The sequence below is a fragment of the Pelophylax lessonae genome (assembly GCF_965119305.1).
Source record: "Pelophylax lessonae genome assembly, chromosome: 1".
Lineage (NCBI taxonomy): Eukaryota > Metazoa > Chordata > Amphibia > Anura > Ranidae > Pelophylax > Pelophylax lessonae.
Window position 1 is genome coordinate 654,524,495 of NC_138768.1, and position 18,406 is coordinate 654,542,900.

The 18,406-nt window shown below is 41.3% G+C and overlaps 1 protein-coding gene and 1 pseudogene across 2 annotated transcripts in view; one reads left to right on the forward strand and one right to left on the reverse strand.

The window, feature by feature from the left end:
• Positions 1–18,406, forward strand: part of IL15 (interleukin 15) — a 167,404-nt gene that overhangs the window by 85,001 nt on the left and 63,997 nt on the right. The window lies entirely within an intron of this gene.
• On the reverse strand, positions 2,950–4,300 carry LOC309544754 (putative nuclease HARBI1; annotated as a pseudogene). The gene is made up of 2 exons: positions 3,863–4,300; positions 2,950–3,740 (listed from the first exon to the last, which is right to left on the reverse strand). The product of its transcript is annotated as a putative nuclease HARBI1 (transcript).

Consider the following 18,406-nt stretch of genomic DNA (forward strand, 5'->3'; position numbering starts at 1 on the left):
ACGCTAGTGTGGCAACATACAATATGAAATATTAGCATATGAAAAAGGTTCACTTACTTCGTTCGAGGTTCAGATCGATTATGTAGCAGATCAATCAGGGTAGATCATTCGGGTCTGCCGCGTACGGTAGTGAGCATGCGCACGCACGTTGCTCCGCCTCCTTTTTTGACTCACGCAGCGATTTCTGTGTGCGTAGTATCTGTCTGCGACACTGTAGGAAGGCAGCAGGTGCACGAAATGGCAGAGGAGAACGAAGAAGGGCCCAGACCAAAGGGCAAAGGGACATATGGGAGGAAGATAAAGGCAACAGCTATGTCCAGAGATGAGATGATCGATCTTGTGTATCTGCTGGAGAAGCATGATTATGACTGTAAGCTCCAATTATATGAGAGGCCCAACAGCAGGAAAGATGCCATTTTGGACAAAGTTTTGGAATACCTTAGAAAGAAGCATGGAGTAGAGAGATCAAAGGATCAAGTTAGGAAGAGATGGTCCGATTTAAAACTACGTGAACATGATCATTTGGATCAAATCCATCTCACTATCCAAAAACGTGAGTATACATTTTAGTAGGATCTAATGTTAAAAAACTGGATTGCAGCAAATGCTGTATTGTGTCTATACATGTATGACCTCTAAATTTTTTTTTTTTTTTTTTATTCTTACAGGAAATAAAGATAAAGCCAAACAGAGGGAGAGGCAAAAAAGAAGCAATCCTAACCAGACATGTGAAAATGATGACAAGCAGACAGAAGTGAATATTTGCAAAACTAAAAGTAGGTACCCTAGCATATATCCACATATTTTTATTCACATTAGAAAAATGCTAAACCTATGTTTTATTTCTTAAAGAGAAAAAACACAAGAAAAGAAGACTACATGAGGGGGATTCCAGCTATGCAAAATCAACAGGTGACCACACCGATGTGGACAGTGGCATAACGATGGTAGATCCAAGCACGCCAGAGTCTTGTGTTAAAGGATGGTATTTTAATTATTTTTTTATTAAACTGTACCTATACAACCACAATGTATTCACATGGATGATATTGTAATATTGTCATATTAACTTATATTTGGAAATGCAGATGCTACACCAGAAGAGCATATGGAGGTTCAAGAAAGGACCAGTTATGACAGCAAAATGGATAACCTGTATGAAGACACTTTGGAGATTGTGGGTACAGATGTCATGAAGCCAACACATGTGGACATTGCAGAGCCTGCATCATCCTCCCGTAAGTCACATGATCATGTCTTGTTTCTGTTTGTTATGTTCTATCAAGCATATTATGGCCATTAATTAGTATTACTTCCTACACAGAGCACAGTTTGAATCAAACAACTATTGCCCGTCTGTCTGCTGATTTGCTTCACTGCTGCAATCAAGTTCACCAGATTCAGGAAGCAACTAATTCTATATTGTGTTTACTGCAAAATACGATTGATATTTTTGCAAAATTGTAGGCATACAAGGCAGCCGACATAGGAGCTTGAAGGGGGGTGGGAGGAGTTAAAAGTTTACATGATATAGTTTTAAATTCATGTTTAAGTTGTGCAAAAACATTAAGGTTATAATGTTGTTATTTCAAATAATAATGTTGAAGAGGCACAAGGTCTCCTTGCAATACTGCCCTCCATATGTGGTTGATTCATATGTTGTGCACATATAAATATCGAACAATGGAGATTGGCTTTTCATCAGAAATTATGTTCTTTTTGTTATATTTTTTTTTTGGAAGGTTTGCAGGTGCAACTGTAATGAGACCCCGTTCACACTGGGGCGATCCGACTTCCCCAGGCGACCTCCGCGGTGCGAGCGCTACGAACCTCGGGGCGGCCGGCACAGACTTCATATCATTGAAGTCTATGCCGGTCGCTCCGGGTCTCCCCAAAGAAGCTCCGGACCCTGACGGAGCGACTTGTGTCGCTCCTATTAGAACGGGTCCGCAGCTTCTCTATGGAAGGCGACCTGTGAGGCGACCAGGTCACCTCACAGGTCGCCCCAGTGTGAACGGGGAATTGCATGAGCACCATTTGCCTACCTTGACAGACTTTTTTCAAGTCTACATTTAGCTGGACATTGTGTGTTTACATTTTATCTCTGTTCAGCAGAGACCAAACAATCGTAAAATCATTTATGGGTAGTCTGATTGCACGCAAGTTGGTCAATTGATGAGCTTGGGTACAACCAGCCTGTCAGTTTTTTTCATTTAAACTATTGCCAGCGGAGAGAGCTTCTATCAATAATACCTGTTTGTTCTCCCGGTGGCAGGAATGGCATTCCCGCTCCTCCCTCCAGTAGAACACAACGATGCAACAGTCTGTGAGGATTGTGCATTCATACGATTTTTCATTTTGTAGGATAGACACAATTGCACCGTCTGTGGCCTACACTCCCAATGCACAAGTGTGTTATTTACATTTGGGACCATATAATGTCCTGTGTATTAATGATAATGTTTGATCAAACTAAACTAGATGGCTGTAACACAATTCTATGAATCGAAGCATATGACATCAATCGTGTACCTCCTGACAGTGCAGTATGCTATGTACAACCACACCTAAATAGTGCAATGTTGAATTTTTTGAATAATGTTATTTAAATTATTTGTTTTGTGAAAAGAATCAGAGCAAGAACATAATGTATGTAACCTTTATTTTTTGAGAAAAGTGTTTGAATAAAAGTGGTTCAAAAATGCAATGATTCCTCACTTCAATAAAACACCTTTGTCATTGAAATGTGGTATATGCGAATGTCACTTCTCATAAGTACCCGCTATGGAAAAGACACTTGAGCAGTTTCTTTCACCCTTTTATTTTTCAACATGCAAGAAATTGATTCAAAACAGGCAAGTACAAGATCACATATGATAACATAACAGCTGTACAAACTTAAATGGACCATGTAGCAAAGATGTTTTCTGACACATACAGTATAGCATTCTACATGTCATTCTGCCAACTCACTGCACCGATTCCATTGAAATATGCCAGGTAATCCAGCCTGCTTTGCCGAGCACTTTGGGTTGGTAGCCTGGAAGGCACTCGGTCCACAGAAGTCAGTCCAGCAAGGCACTCCTGCCCTTCCTCGCGGTTGGATATTCCAGATCTATCACCTTCCCGATCTGGTGCTGATGCAGCATACCCCTGTACATGGCGGCGGAGGTAGTTATGAAGGACACAACATGCCAAAACAACAGTATCCACTTTATACATTGCAAGTTAATGGCAGTTTGAAAAATGCGGAATCTGTTGGCCAGTATTCCAAACGCATTTTCTACAACCCTGCGTGCACGTGAAAGCCTATAGTTGTAGATCCTCTGCTCTGTGGTCAAGCCACGCATGGGGAAAGGTTTCATCAGATGTTCTCCTAATGCAAACGCATCGTCCGCTATGAAAACGAAATTGAGACCTTCCACATTCTGAGCATTTGTTGGTAAATTCAGTGTCTCGTTCTGGAGGCGCTTATAGAACTCGGTTTGCTCAATAACACTGGCATCTGAGTGGCGCCCATTTGTACCTATATCTAAGTATAGGAATTCGTAGTTAGCGTTCACAACTGCCATCATGATAATACTAAAGAATCCCTTGTAATTATAGTAATAAGATCCGGAGTTGGCAGGTGGGGTAATGCGTACATGCTTCCCATCTATCGCACCTCCACAGTTTGGGAAGTTCCACATTTCATTAAAGTTTTTGGCCACCTCCAACCATTCCTCTGTGTTCTCGGGGAACTGTAAAAACAAATAAAAAAATATATAAATCTGTGCGCTGCCAACAGAAAACGGTTAACAACTATTATTTTAGAAAATTGCAGTCGGTATTGGTAATATCTGAGAGTAATTAGAAAAATTACCTTTATGTATTCCTTCTGTAGAGCAGTAATCAGCGCCTTGCAGGTCTCAGGAATGATCTTTCCAAGGGCCTGCGGGGATATTCCAGTTGTGAATTTCAAGTCCTGCAAGCTTCTTCCTGGTGCCAGATACCGCAGGGTGGCTATCAGCCTTTGTTCTGCACTGATTGACTCACGCATGTTTGTGTCCTGCTTCTGTATCCGGGGAGTGACAGATGACAGGAGATGCTGGAAGCAGTCATCATCCATTCTTAAATAATTGCGGAAATCATCCGGATTGTTCTCCTGAATCTCACGGATGAGCTGCATGTGTGAGTACTTAGAATGGTTGAGGAGCAATTCCTTACTCCACGATCTTCGTCTTCTCTGTTGTTTTTGCTTGAGAACGTTCTGGATAGCCAGAACGCCGAGCATAGCAACTGGAAGGCTGGTATCCTCCATCTTTGCAGGTATCAGACAGAACGTGCGAGGAAACGAGTGAAATAACGCGGCAACACACGAACAATCTGAACAGCTCATCACGAAGGCACTCAAGGCGTGGTTAGAGGGGTCACACGCACATTACATCATTTCCTCTCACACGCTACAGCGTGGTTACGCATACCGGAAGCTAAGAATTATCGTCCGAGAAAATTCGTATCCTGAGTAACCTCTCCCGTTTAGCGAATATTATTGAGAGCTGCTAGAATACGAAAAAAAACGGATGGAACGTCGCCCGATTTTCGGATCGTGTGTATGGGGCATAAGATGTGTGTTTATTTAATTTTATTGTCAATTAACACAAATATCTTGGAATATGCATTATATTTAGTCAGTGGACAAAGTAAAATACAAATTGTTGGCAATCCTGTCCCAAAAAATTGCAGTCGTTGTGACTAGGGATGATCGAACTTTTCAAAAGTTTGGTTCGACCAGAACACCCGAACTTCCCAAAAGTTCGGCCCGGATTTCAGAACCCCATTGAAATCAATGGGACCCGAACTTCGGTAATCAAAAAACACCATTTTGAAGCCCTAAAACCCAATAAATGCCCCTAAAAAGTGCCTAGGGTTCTGGGTCATGCCCCAGGAACTATTAATCACACAAAAAAAGTTCTTAAAAATTGTCATTTTTGATAGAGAGCCAATTATTGAAAAATTTTTTAGAAAAAAAAAAAAGAGATTTCTTTTTGGATTCAGTGTCTGGGGGGTCTAAAAAGTGTACCTGTGAAGTTTCAGCTCTGTAGCATGTCCAGAACCAGAAAAAAAAAAAAGATTGTTTGTATTAGAATCAATATAGAACAGGGATATGGCTCCACTATTTTCACACCTTGCCGGTTTTGTAGCAAGCGTTTTTTTGGGCATTTTTTGGGGGTTATTGGAGGCAGGCATAACATCAGAACTTCTGTGTAGGGGTATATATACACACACACTTATATGTTTTTTACACATACACATATATAGGTGTGATAGGAGCGGAGACCTATTGGTGTTAATTATTTCATTAGCGCAAGTATAGTGTTCTGCTACTTTCAGACCTATATATGTGTATGTGTATATATACATATAAGTGTGTGTGTATATATACCCCTATACAGAAGTTCAGATGTTTTGCCTGCCTCCAAAGACCCCAAAAAAATGCCCAAAAAAACGCCTGCGCCAAAAAAAAAACCGCCCAGGTGTGTTATTGCAGGGGTTTTTTTGGGGCATTTTTTTGGGGTCTTTGGAGGCAGGCAAAACATCTGAACTTCTGTATAGGGGTATATATACACACACACTTATATGTATATATACACATACACATATATAGGTGTGATAGGAGCGGAGACATATGCCTGTTAATTATTTTATTAGCGGAAGACTAGTGTTCTGCTACTTTCACACCTATGTATGTGTAGGTGTATATATACATACATGTGTGTGTATATATACCCCTATACAGAAGTTCAGATGTTTTGCCTGCCTCCAAAGACCCACAAAAAAATGCCCAAAAAAATGCCCAGGTGTGTTGTTGCAGGCGTTTTTTTTGGGCATTTTTTGTGGGTCTTTGGAGGCAGGCAAAACATCTGAATTTCTGTATAGGGGTATATATACACATACACTTATATGTATTTTACACATACACACATATAGGTGTGATAGGAGCGGAGACATATTGGTGTTAATTATTTCATTAGCGCAAGCATATGTCTCCGCTCCTATCACACCTATATATGTGTATGTGTATATATACAGACATGGGTGTATGTATATATACCCCTACACAGAAGTTCAGATGTCATGCCTGACTCCAAACATCTCCTCAAAAAAGCCCTATGAACGCCTGCAGCAAAAAGCAGGCTGACAGGCGAGAAGCCATATCCCTGTTCTGAAAGTGACCTAAGAGAAACGATCTTTTCTCTATAGCGGTCACTCTGATATGGAAGGGTTTTGTCACCCTGCCATAGCAGTCAGAGTAAGTTAACCCTACACTACACTACGGTCCCTTTACACTTAACACTTTCCCTACAGAAACTAGATTATTAAAACGAACTATAGTGGAAAATAGCACCCTAACTACACTAGATATCCCTTTCCTCACACTAAAAATTGCTAAATGACACTTTGTAGCAGAAGTAACAGAACTGCTTCCACTCTCTCCCATGTCTCTGTATTACAATGCTAGGAATTTGGCGGGGGCTATCTTATATACTGGGGGGTGAATTCACTAATGATTGGCCTATGGACCCCCTAGTCACTCCAATCACATTCCTAGCATTCTCCTGCCCCCTCAATTGGCTTTTACTGATGGTTCTGGTCCAATCACAGGCTTTTAAAGCCCATTTTCTGTACCATTGCTTTTTGGTCGGTTCTGGTTGTCGAATTCTGAACTTTTTCAGCAAAAAATTCGGAATTCGGCCGAACCTCGAACAGCCAATGTTTGGGTCAAACCGATGGTCGACCCGAACCGTTCGATCATCCCTAGTTGTGACACCATAAAAAGGCATACATATTAAGATAACTTGAACACTAATGGAGCTAGAAGAAGCACTGGTCTGCAACAGGGGAAGTTTGCAAGTGTTTGCAAACCCAACATTTCATTTTCCTGATAAGTGCCTGCTGTACCATGTACTTTTTTTAAAAAGTATTTTGTTCTCTTTGTATTGCTTCCTTATGTGAAATCCCTGATGTTCCTGCCAGCCCCTCTGCTTTCTTATTACTGACCACACTAAGCAGGAGAACCATTATTATTTCCCTAGTTATGCCTGGAGCTCAGTGTGCTCTCCTCCAATGATCAGACTTGTCCTGACACCCCTCCCCCTGCACAGGATTTCACTGGGAAGCTTAGTGTAACGTTGTTTCTCATCCCCCGTCCCCCAGCTCTTATGCAGCTGAGGAGGGAACAGAGGGAATGTGATCATTTATAGAAGGTATTTATAATGTATTTTTTATATCTATACACAAATTTTTTGCCTTTTATTTCTATTTTAAACTGAATAGGTTATTTTACAAGATGATTTAAACTTTGTCTTTGAGCTGTCCACCTCAGTCTCCAATGTGTCTGATATGAATAAAATAACTAAGTGTGAATGATTTATAAGTTATTGCAAAGTGGCGTGACTGAGTGCATAAATCACAACAACCAATTATGTTTTCTCTTTGGCAAATAAACCACGTTTCCTGTATTTACAGCACTAAGCAATGGGTTCTGGGTGCTATTTGTCACAAGTCATTAAATGTTGCATATCACAAGTTTAAAAAAATTAAATTTATAGGGTTCATTTTCATTGCGGTGGTTTAACAATCATCCTGTCGTGGGGGCGCATGCGCGTAGCCGGTCCGAGCGTTTATGCTTAACTTAAGCTCCGCTCCCAGAGGCCAGTTCAGCCCACAGCACGGAGGCATCCCGGGTGATACCCTCCTCCCTACCCCCACAGCGGTACCTGGTGTGTTCCAGATTGTGGCGGCATGTGCTGGTCAGGCACCCACATAAAATGAAGCCCAAATCCATTAGGGAAGCGCTGACCCTTGTCCCAGCCAAGATAGCGGTGGCTGCAACCTCTTCTTTGGCCACAGCACAAAACTGCCACATACCTCCAGTTCCCAACAACAAGCAGGGGATGATTTCACACAACAGGCCGACCCTGACAGATCACAGGACGCTGCAGCAGGTGAGATGGCCTCCCCTGCATTGCTAAGGCAGATATAACACATGTTTCAGAAACTGTTAAAGCAAACATCTGACCACATCACCAATAGCCTCACTAAAGAAATAAGAGAGCTAGGATCACGCTTATCTGATCTTGAAACAAGAGTAGATGATATGGAGAACTATACTCGGAATTACACAGCAGAGATTGAACATCTTAAAGAGGAGAACCTTTTACTGCAATCTCACCCTGAAGATTTTGAAAACAGAGCAAGACGCTCTAATTTGCGCATACGAGGTATTCCTGAAACAGTAATTGATCCACACGCCACCATGCTTGCCCTATTCCAGAAGCTGCCACCAGCCATTCCGGTGGAGTGTCTAGAGATGGACAGGGTTTATCGAGCCATTACCCCCAAAAAATCAGAAGGCCCTCCTCGCGATATCATCAAGTTTCATTATTATCGCACAAAGGAACAGCTCTTGGCAGCAGCGAGCGATAAGGAAGTTTTGAACTTTCAGGGTCACGCCTATCAAATTTTTCCATATCTGTCCCCCCTAACTATTAACAAATGCCGAGCATTGAAACCTCTTCTCCAAATCTTACAACAACAGCAAATATCCTACCAATGGGAGTTCCCCTTCTCTGTACGATTCACGTATCAAGGCATCAAGCATGTATGTTGCATAGCTGATGACTTACTAAGCACTCTTCAAGACCTACAACTGGCAGACGCCTCGCAAGGCAACGAGAACCCACGCCGCAGGTCAGCATCATCCTCCCCACACAAATCCCCTCATCCATCTGGGAAGAAAGGCCGGCACAGTCCATACAAGCGTGGCCGTTTCATTTCTACAACCCCGGATCTGGAGGACTCCATGGACTGACAACCTCATTTGTTACCCATCTGTTGCTGTTTTTCGGTAGGGGCTGCATACTTCTCCAGGCCCCTGGGTCATTCTGGCTCGGGATTGTCTGTAAGGTCCTCACCTCTCCAGCGAGTACAGATTACTGTCTAGGACATCGGTTCCCACCTTATGCCTCAGACAGTTTACGTAATCGCATACAATGCACCCCCCAGTTACCTATGGGATGCGTATATGGAGCCTGTCTCCTTCTCCCATTTAGTAGGTAAAGTTTCACATAACTATCTAGCCATCCTGCTTTTGGTATCACCTATGGACCTCATGTTATTGCTCCCATGTATCCTGTTCAAGATTCTAAGGTTCTTTGATACTTGTTTTATTCTTTTTCAGTTTACATACATTTATCTTTGCCTTCTATTTTTTTTTATCCCCTGGTGCACATTACCCGGTCCAGATTCCCATTTCGGGGCCCTGTCCTGGGGTATTGGGATACGTGGGTATTGTTCGGGCACATCAGCCCCTATAGTTTGATATTTCTAATGTTTTTTAAATAATTGTTGACTGTACATAAAAATATTAAAGCTGCGCTTATCCTGACGTGAATAATATCAATAAACCATTAATATGTATAATCTTAAGTGAATAAATAAATAAATAATGAATTTCGTGCTAAATAAACAATTAATAGATCCAAGGTGCTCATAGTGTCATCAAAAGTGCAACATTATAAAACATATATAGGCGTAAATAGTCTGTGAAATACAATCTACTGTAAAGAAAGTGCTAAGTGCAAAAATCAAAATCCAGGGACGTCAGTGCAAACAAGCTATTTGTCCCATTGTGAGTACTGGCTACGCCTCCAAAAAGTGGATATAAAGTGAAAACAGTGACAGATGAACATCAGCTGCATGACAGTAAATTGACACAGTGATACATATAAATAAAAATAAATAATCAGAAACTAGCAAGTAAATCAAGTCCATTCAGTGATCTGTTGCAGCTTCAGTTATTATAAAGTGAATGTGACAAAAACTCAGGTGATAGGATCAGATGTGTGATTCCAGGCACCAAACAGTGAACTGTGATGAAGAGGATATGCAAAGCTTCTGGGTGTACTACACCCTTACACTACTGCTGTAAGGTTACAGCATTTGAATCATATTATTCCCGTGTTCCTGCGTGTATCCAAAAGGGGTGCTGGGAGGGGGTATTTGGATGAGATCCTTCCTCCTTCCGCCTTCCAGGGGTGAGGGGGGAGTTGTTTCTATCCTGTATACTCCCGAGTGTTTATTTACAAAAAAATGCAGCAACTTACATTTCAGATTACAGTAGCCGATGTATGTGGATAGCATTCATGAGCGGTCCGTGATGCTGCACTTCCGCATTCAGCGCCATCTTGGGGAAGGCCAGGAATTTGCACAAACAAGCAGATTGGGCTGCTTGTTTGGCTGCTATGTCTGACAGTCTGTAGCCTCAGTGCAAATTCCTGGCCTTCCACAAGATGGCGCTAACTGCCACAATGATATTTAAGCTAGTCCACTTCAGCCAATCACCATCTCCTGAAGAAGTCACATGGCCGTGACGATACGCGTAGAGACGCAGAGGCAGAGGCTGAATGCGGAAGTGCGGCATCACGGACCGCTCATGAATGCTATCCACATACACCGGCTACTGTAATCTGAAATGTAAGTTGCTGCATTTTTTTGTAAATAAACAGGATGCATGGGAGCAATAACATGAGGTTCATAGGTGATACCAAAAGCAGGATGGCTAGATAGTTATGTGAAACTTTACCTACTAAATGGGAGAAGGAGACAGGCTCCATATACGCATCCCATAGGTAACTGGGGGGTGCATTGTATGGGATTACGTAAACTGTCTGAGGCATAAGGTGGGAACCGATGTCCTAGACAGTAATCTTGTTTGCACTGACGTCCCTGGATTTTGATTTTTGCACTTAGCACTTTCTTTGCAGTAGATTGTATTTCACGGACTATTTAGGCCTATATATATGTTTTATAATATTGCACTTTTGATGACACTACAAGCACTTTGGATCTATTAATTATTTATCATTGTTTATTTAGCACAATATTCATTATTTATTTATTCCCTTAAGATTATACATATTAATGGTTTATTAATATTATTCACGTCAGGATAAGCGCGGCTTTAATATTTTTATGTACTGTGACTGATTTGGTTTATTTGAAAGGCTGAGTTGAGAGCTGCAGCTGATCCTGTTTCCCACATTTTATTGCATTATTCCTTTCGGATAATAGTGATAGCGCAGGGGCTACTCCTAATTACAATTGTTGACTGTACCCTCCAGGGATGATCTGTGCACTCCCAACCACCACCCTCGATTGTCTCGCAGGACTCTCGACAGTGGCCATCTTTCCCTTGGGGGGCGATTTCATCTCCCCCCAACGGGTGACTTATTTGTATGTTTATGTACATGCTTTTACTTCACGGCTTGTTCTTATCATTAATCACACTTATCCCCTTTCGGTCTCCCCTTCTTCCTCTCTTTCCATTCCTTCCTTTTCTTCTCCTCCCGAGGTTGGATCCCACCTTACATTGCTATAGGTTATCAGTCATTATACTTTTACAACCTATGCTAACATGGCCCAAATAACTATTTTATCCCTGAATGTTCAGGGACTCAATAACCCTCACAAATGCACCAAAGCTTTCCACACCTTTGCTTCTCTAAATGCTCACATTTTATGCCTGCAGGAGACTTTCCCCTTTTTTAGATAAATCCCCCATTACCCCCTCAGTAAGCCCCAATGAACTCTAATTTGCCCAAATAATTGCAAAACGCAATCTCGCCGACTCTTGGCGAGAAACAAATCCAACCAAAAGGAGATATACATATTATTCGCATCCACTCAACACTTTCTCTCGCATTGACCATGTATTCCTATACATTGGCATGTTACCTGAAGTTCTAACTTCCATGATCATCCCTATCACCTGGTCCGATCATATAGCAGTATGCACCACAATAGCCTCCACTATACCTACAGCACATGATCCCACATGGTATTTGAAAGATATCTTACTTAAAAACCCAATACATCGAGCCCTCTCGGACTACTTAGAACACAATTCCACCCAGAATCTTTCCCCATTAACACTTTGGAAAGCGCACAAACCGGTTCTAAGAGGGATCTGTATGCAACAAATGGCACTCTTTAAATCCTTGGCAGTAAACTGGAAGCAAACTTTAATGCATGCTGCACTGCATTCCACAATGACCCCTCCACAACCTGGAAAACTGACCTTACCTTGACAAAGCTAGGATAGAATTTGACCTGTTTCTTTTTTTTTTTTTCTGTTTCTTACAGAAACAGCCGATAAAACCCTACGATGAGCCCGTCACAACTATTATACCAAATCTAATAAACCCGACACCCCAATGGCACGGTTCCCTAAAACACTTAGTAACGCCACTAAACCTTTTTGACTTAAGGTGGCCAACTACACATATTCTAGTAACCCTATTAGGATCCTCAAAAAGTTTAGATCCCACTTAGTGACGCTGTAAGCATCTGAAGGTGACATAGATATCAATGCAGCCAACTATTTTTTCTTACACCTTGGCCTACCATCCATTCCTCAAGCCCAGCTTGAACTGATGGAACCCCCCATCACAGTTGATTAATACACAAGAGACCCGGACAAGATGGTTTTCAGCGCTTTACTATCAAATGTTTTCGGATGCCTTATCCCCTCTTTTAACCAATGCCTTTAATTCCCTTCTAAATAGACATTCTTTCAGACGGGACACACTCACCACGCCTATTTGTATGCTTCCCAAACCCCATGCCAATGACACCAACTGGTCAAATTATCGCCCCATTTTGCTTTTGAATCTGGATGTTAAACTTCTGGCCAAGATTCTTGCCCAGAGGTTAAACAAATTAATTGGAAACCTTATTCATCGTGACCAAGTAGGTTTCATCCATGTTCGTCAAGCGTGCAGTTTTGCTGACACATATCACTAAAAAGCGGCTTATGCTTTTTATCCGTAGACATTAAAAAGCCATTTGACACGATTTCCTGGCCTTACATGAACTTTACTCTTCAAAAATGGGGCTTCGGCCCTCACTTCTGGGTATCAGCCCTATACAACGAACCTAGAGCTTATATAAAATATGCAGGCTACAAATTGGGCATGTTCAATGTAAGTCGAGGGATGCATCTAGGTTGCCCGCTATCACTTCTCCTCTTTGCCCTTCTCATAGAACCTTTGGCTCAGCCTATCAGGTCAGACTCTGCGATCACAGGCATAGAACTGTCACAAGCTTTGTTTATTTGCAGATGATCCTTCTAAATACCTTAAATAAATTTGCCACCATCTCAGGTCTCCATGTAAACATTCAAAAATCGACAGTCCTAAATATCTCCCTCTCTGATGCCGAGCTCAGTTTAGCGCAAACAGCGTTGCCCTTTTCATGGGCTCCGCTGCGCCTCCCCTACCTAGGCATCTAACTTACTGCCAACATCTTTGAGGCTGCGGACATATTATCACTTTGGGCATCACTTCCACTCTCCTAGATAGGGAAAATCAATGCCATTAAAATGGCTATTGTGCCCAAATTCCTGTATTTGTTCAGGGTTCTCCCAATCTCTATACCAGCACATTACTTCTGCATTATACAGCATAGAACAATAGATTGGGTCATATTAGACTCATAATCTCTAGATCCATCTTATATCTCCCTAAAATTCGTGGCGGTCTGGGTTTTCCCAACTTCGCCTCCTTTTACAAGGCGGCACAGATAGCACAATTGACTAAATATCTCACCACCAAGGAGATCCCATTTTGGGTCCTGATAGAATCAGTGGAAAATGACCCCCTTTCAGTCTCTAATCTTTTTTGGCTATACCCTAAAACACACATGTACTGTACATAGCAAACCCGATTAATAAGCATTCTCTCTTGATATGGGATAGTGTAAAAATTACTTACGGCTTTTAATCCCCGCACAACCCTCTCTTCTCTCATTTCTCAAAAACTCATCCTTCCACCCAGCTTGGGAATCACCAGCGTCATTCCGTAACTGGTCCACTAGGGGCCTAATCTGCTTATATAACATAATCTCGTCAACAAATCTCCTACCTTTCCCAAACTTAGACGAGTCATTCCATTTGCTCCAATCCAAAATTTCTCACTACCTACAAATTAACATTTTTTACTCCCCATACATGACCAGGGGCACTACACTGAATCTTCTCTCTCAATTTGAGCGCATATGTTTGAAGGACCCACATACCAGAGGTCTGATCTTGACTCTCTATACTCAAATACTTACAAAACCTGAGGCTGGGCCTCCCTCATATGTAGCTAAATGGGAGACTGATTTGGGACACACCCTTGACAGAGCGGAATGGTCCGACATTTGGTCTGCTACTAAATCCTCCTCTTCCAACATTGTTACGGTGGAAACCTCCTATCAGGTACTTACACGTTGGTACTTAGTCCCTGCCAGAATCACTAAATTTGCACCTAGTCACTCGGCACTCTGCTTTCACTGCTGCTCTAAACTGGGCACACATTTTCATATCTGGTGGCAATTCCCGGTTGTCTACACCTTTTGGTTAGAGGTTTTAACTCTTGCCTCTAAGATGTTCGAAACTCATCTCTCACCAGACCCGGTCACAGCGCTTATAAATATGAAACCGAACCTTCTTACCCGTAAACAATTTAAGCTCCTCACTCAGCTCTTCACAGCCACGAAGCAGACTATAGCCAAGGCGGGGAAATAAGCCTCCTTGAATTTCCTGGATACCAAACAACAGGTGAACCATTCTCTGTTACACGCTAAGATGGAAGCCTTGGATAATGACACTTTTAACAAATGTGACAGCTTATGGAGGCCATGGATTATTCAGGGACTTCCACCAGGCTTTTTTTTTTTTTAAACTCTTTTTTTATTTCAAGATGTGCACAAAAAAACAATCAACATATCATTCCAAAGACAAAAAAAACAGGGTTACATAATTCAAACTTCCTAGGTATTTATTAGTGCGTCCGTCTGGCATAGCTATATTTTGTTTATATTAAATATTTAACAAGCACCACACTATTCATTGATCCCTATCAAATTAACCCATAACTTAAATATATAAAGAAAAATAATCATTGTTGTTCCGGTGTGCTCAGTTTCCCACTCACTACAGCTCAAAAAAAACCCTTGGTATTCCTCATCCGCTTCTGTCCCTATTTTAATTTCTCTCTCACATCTCCATTTATTTAACATTTAGTCAATAATGAGGAGCACCAGATATCCCAGATACTATGGTATTTCTTTAAACATCCTCTATTCATATATAATACTTTTTCATATGGCAAAATTTGGTTAACTGCTGTTAACCAGCTTTTAATGGTAGGAGGTTTTGGTTGGATCCACTTTATTGTAATGGTTTTCCTTGCCAAAAACAATGTTTCTCTAAGCATTATTCTACAATGCACAGACCACACCGTCTCATCCAATATACCCAAGAGACAGGCCTCTGGAGTCAAAGGTACTGGCATAAGTAAAACAGATGTCAATATATGAAAAATCTCTTGCCAAAAACTTGTTATCTCAGGGCATAACCACATAACGTGTATAAAGTCTTCTCTGGGGAGACTACATCTCAGACATTTAGGAGATGCCGTGTGGTACATTGCATGTAATCTACTAGGAGATAGATAGCATTGATGTATCATATAAAGTTTTATTAACCTATTGTTTACTGCAGGTGACACATATAGATGGGAGGAGCATACCTCCTCCCATTCGTCATCGGATAAATTGGGAATTATTTTCTGCCATTTAGTTCTAATTGTCAATGGGTTCATACCTGAATTAATCTTGCCAAAATTAGCATATATTTCAGATACCATCCCTTTGGGGCCTTGAGATCTCAGAATTACAATCATGGGGTATCTACAAAATCTAGCTCCCGTGGCCCCAAATTGTGCTTGTAATGCATGTCTCAGCTGTAAATACCTACAGTATATAAAGATGTGTGTGATATGTCATGTTTCAGTTGTATATCTGAAAAAGAATACATATAATTTATATCATATACATCTGACAGGGCGTAAATTCCTTTATGTTCCCAAAATTGGTAATCCATCAACTGTTTCAAATGTATAAACATTGGATTCCGCCATAATGGGAGATCTATATTAGTCTGGGTGTTTCCATCAGCTCGTTTTACCTCTCTCCATACTGTGCGTGCTAAAGTTAATATTTGTACATGTTTACACTTCAACATATTCAAAGGTGCCTCCAAAGCTATAAGTAAATTATCAACTTGTATTACTTGAGCTAGGTGTGACTCCACCATCTGTGGTGTTACTGGTATTACCCAGCTAGTAAGATGCTTAAGCTGTCCAGCTAAATAATACCTATGCATATTAGGAAGTGCCATCCCCGCTTCCATTTTAGCTCTTTGAAGAGTACTCAATTTAAGCCTATGCCTGCCCTTCCCCCAAATAAATGTGGTAAGTAAAGCATCTATTTTTTTAGGGATATGAATTGGCATATGAGAGAGGACATACAAGCATTTAGGTAATATAATCTTGATTAAGTTTATTCTACCTACCACTGAAAATGGTAATTTAGCCCATATGGCCAATTTTGTCCTAACCATTTTCATAAGCGTGTTCAAGTTAGCTTGTAAAGTAGCAGATGGTGATCTTGTAACAATAATACCTAAATATTTAAAGGAGGAAACTACCTTTAAATGACATGATACCTCACTCAAAATAAGTAATTGTGATTGCAATGGCACAAGAGAGGATTGTTGCCAATTAATCTTTAGGCCTGAGTAAAGGCCAAATGTTTCTAAAATATGCATAGCTGCTTGCAGAGATTCATGAGCATCACTTAAATATAGGATAAGATCATCTGCGTACAGACCAACTACATCTGTCCTCTCCGCCAATGCAATTCCCCTTATTGAGGGAGATTGCCGTAAGCGGAGGGTCAAAGCTTCTATAGCTATAGCAAATAAAAGCGGTGACAGCGGGCATCCCTGTCAGGTGCCCCTGTTCAATTGTAGATATCAGATAAGAGACCATTCACCAGAAGTCAGGAAGAGGGATTTGCATACAATATAGCGACCCACATGCAGAATTTCTCTCCAAAGCCAAACGCCTTCAGAGTGGCCTGCAGAAAAGGCCATTCGATAGAATCGAATGCCTTTGCTGTATCAAGGGAAGCCAATACGCTCGAGTCTGGCAAGTGGTCTCTAAGCTGAGCTATAAGTTGAGTCCGACAAATGTTTATAGAGGTAGATTTCCCTGGCATAAACCCAGTTTGATCTGGGTGTACCATATTAAGAATTACTGTATTTAATCTATGTGCAAAGATTTTTGCAAGAATTTTATAATCTGTATTTAACAGAGATATAGGTCTATAGGAAGCACAAACTTTTGGGTCTTTATCTGGTTTTGGAATAAGCACCACTGTGGCAGAGTACATAGTCTCTGGAAGTTTTCTTACCCAAAAGCGGTGGTTAATACCCGAGCCAACACTGGGGCAAGAATATCAACATATCTACTATAGACCTCTATTGGAAGTCCATCAGGACCAGAGGCCTTCCCTGCTGCCAAACTTGCTATTGCTCTTCTTATTTCTTCCTCTGTTGGATTTTCCTCCAATATTTTAATTTGTTCATCAGTTAAAGATGGAAATTGCAGCTCATTTAGGTAAGCTGAAATCTCATCTATATTGTACTCGAGGGAGGTGGCATACATGTTGGTATAGAATGTGTGAAAGCAGGACAAAATACATGCGACATCTCTCACGCACACCCCTTGAGAGTCTTGTATACTCGTTATAACTAAACTCGTATTTTGTTGCTTCGCCATATGTGCTAATAAACGACTTGAGATATTCCCTTGTTCAAAACATTTCTGTTGGAATTTAAATTGTTTACGTTTAGCATTAGCAGCCATGTGTGTAGTATACATCCTTACTGTGGTTTCCCATTTATCCCTATTGGTTTCAGATGGTAATATCAGAAACGCCCGCTCTGCACTCCTGCACTTCTCTTCCAATTCCTCTATCTCATTTCTGGGTGCTCTTTTAATATATGAGATTGTTGATCTAAGGGCACCCAGAAGATAAGCCTTCAGGGTATCCCAAAAGATCAAATCTCTTGAGGATCCATGTGCTTCCAAAAATATCTGCAGTTGATCTGGTATACGATCATGTGTTCCAATCTGGGCTAACCAGAATGGTTGGAATTTCCAGTTTTGCCTCAAACCCTCAATTCCAGTTGATATGCTTACCAACAGTGGTGAATGGTCAGATATTCCTCTAGTCAAATACTCTACAGAATTAACCCTGGGAAAAATGTTATCATTTCCCATAGCCATGTCTATTCTTGACATGCGTCCCTTACCTGGGATAGCCCAGGAATAGGCTCTGGTATGGGGATTTAACATTCGCCATAAATCCTTCCATCCAAGTTCCTCCACTAACTGACGCAACATAGGAGACCTTCGCTTTTTTAAAGGGGGACCATGCCGATCCAAAGATGGATCCCACAGAAGATTAAAAT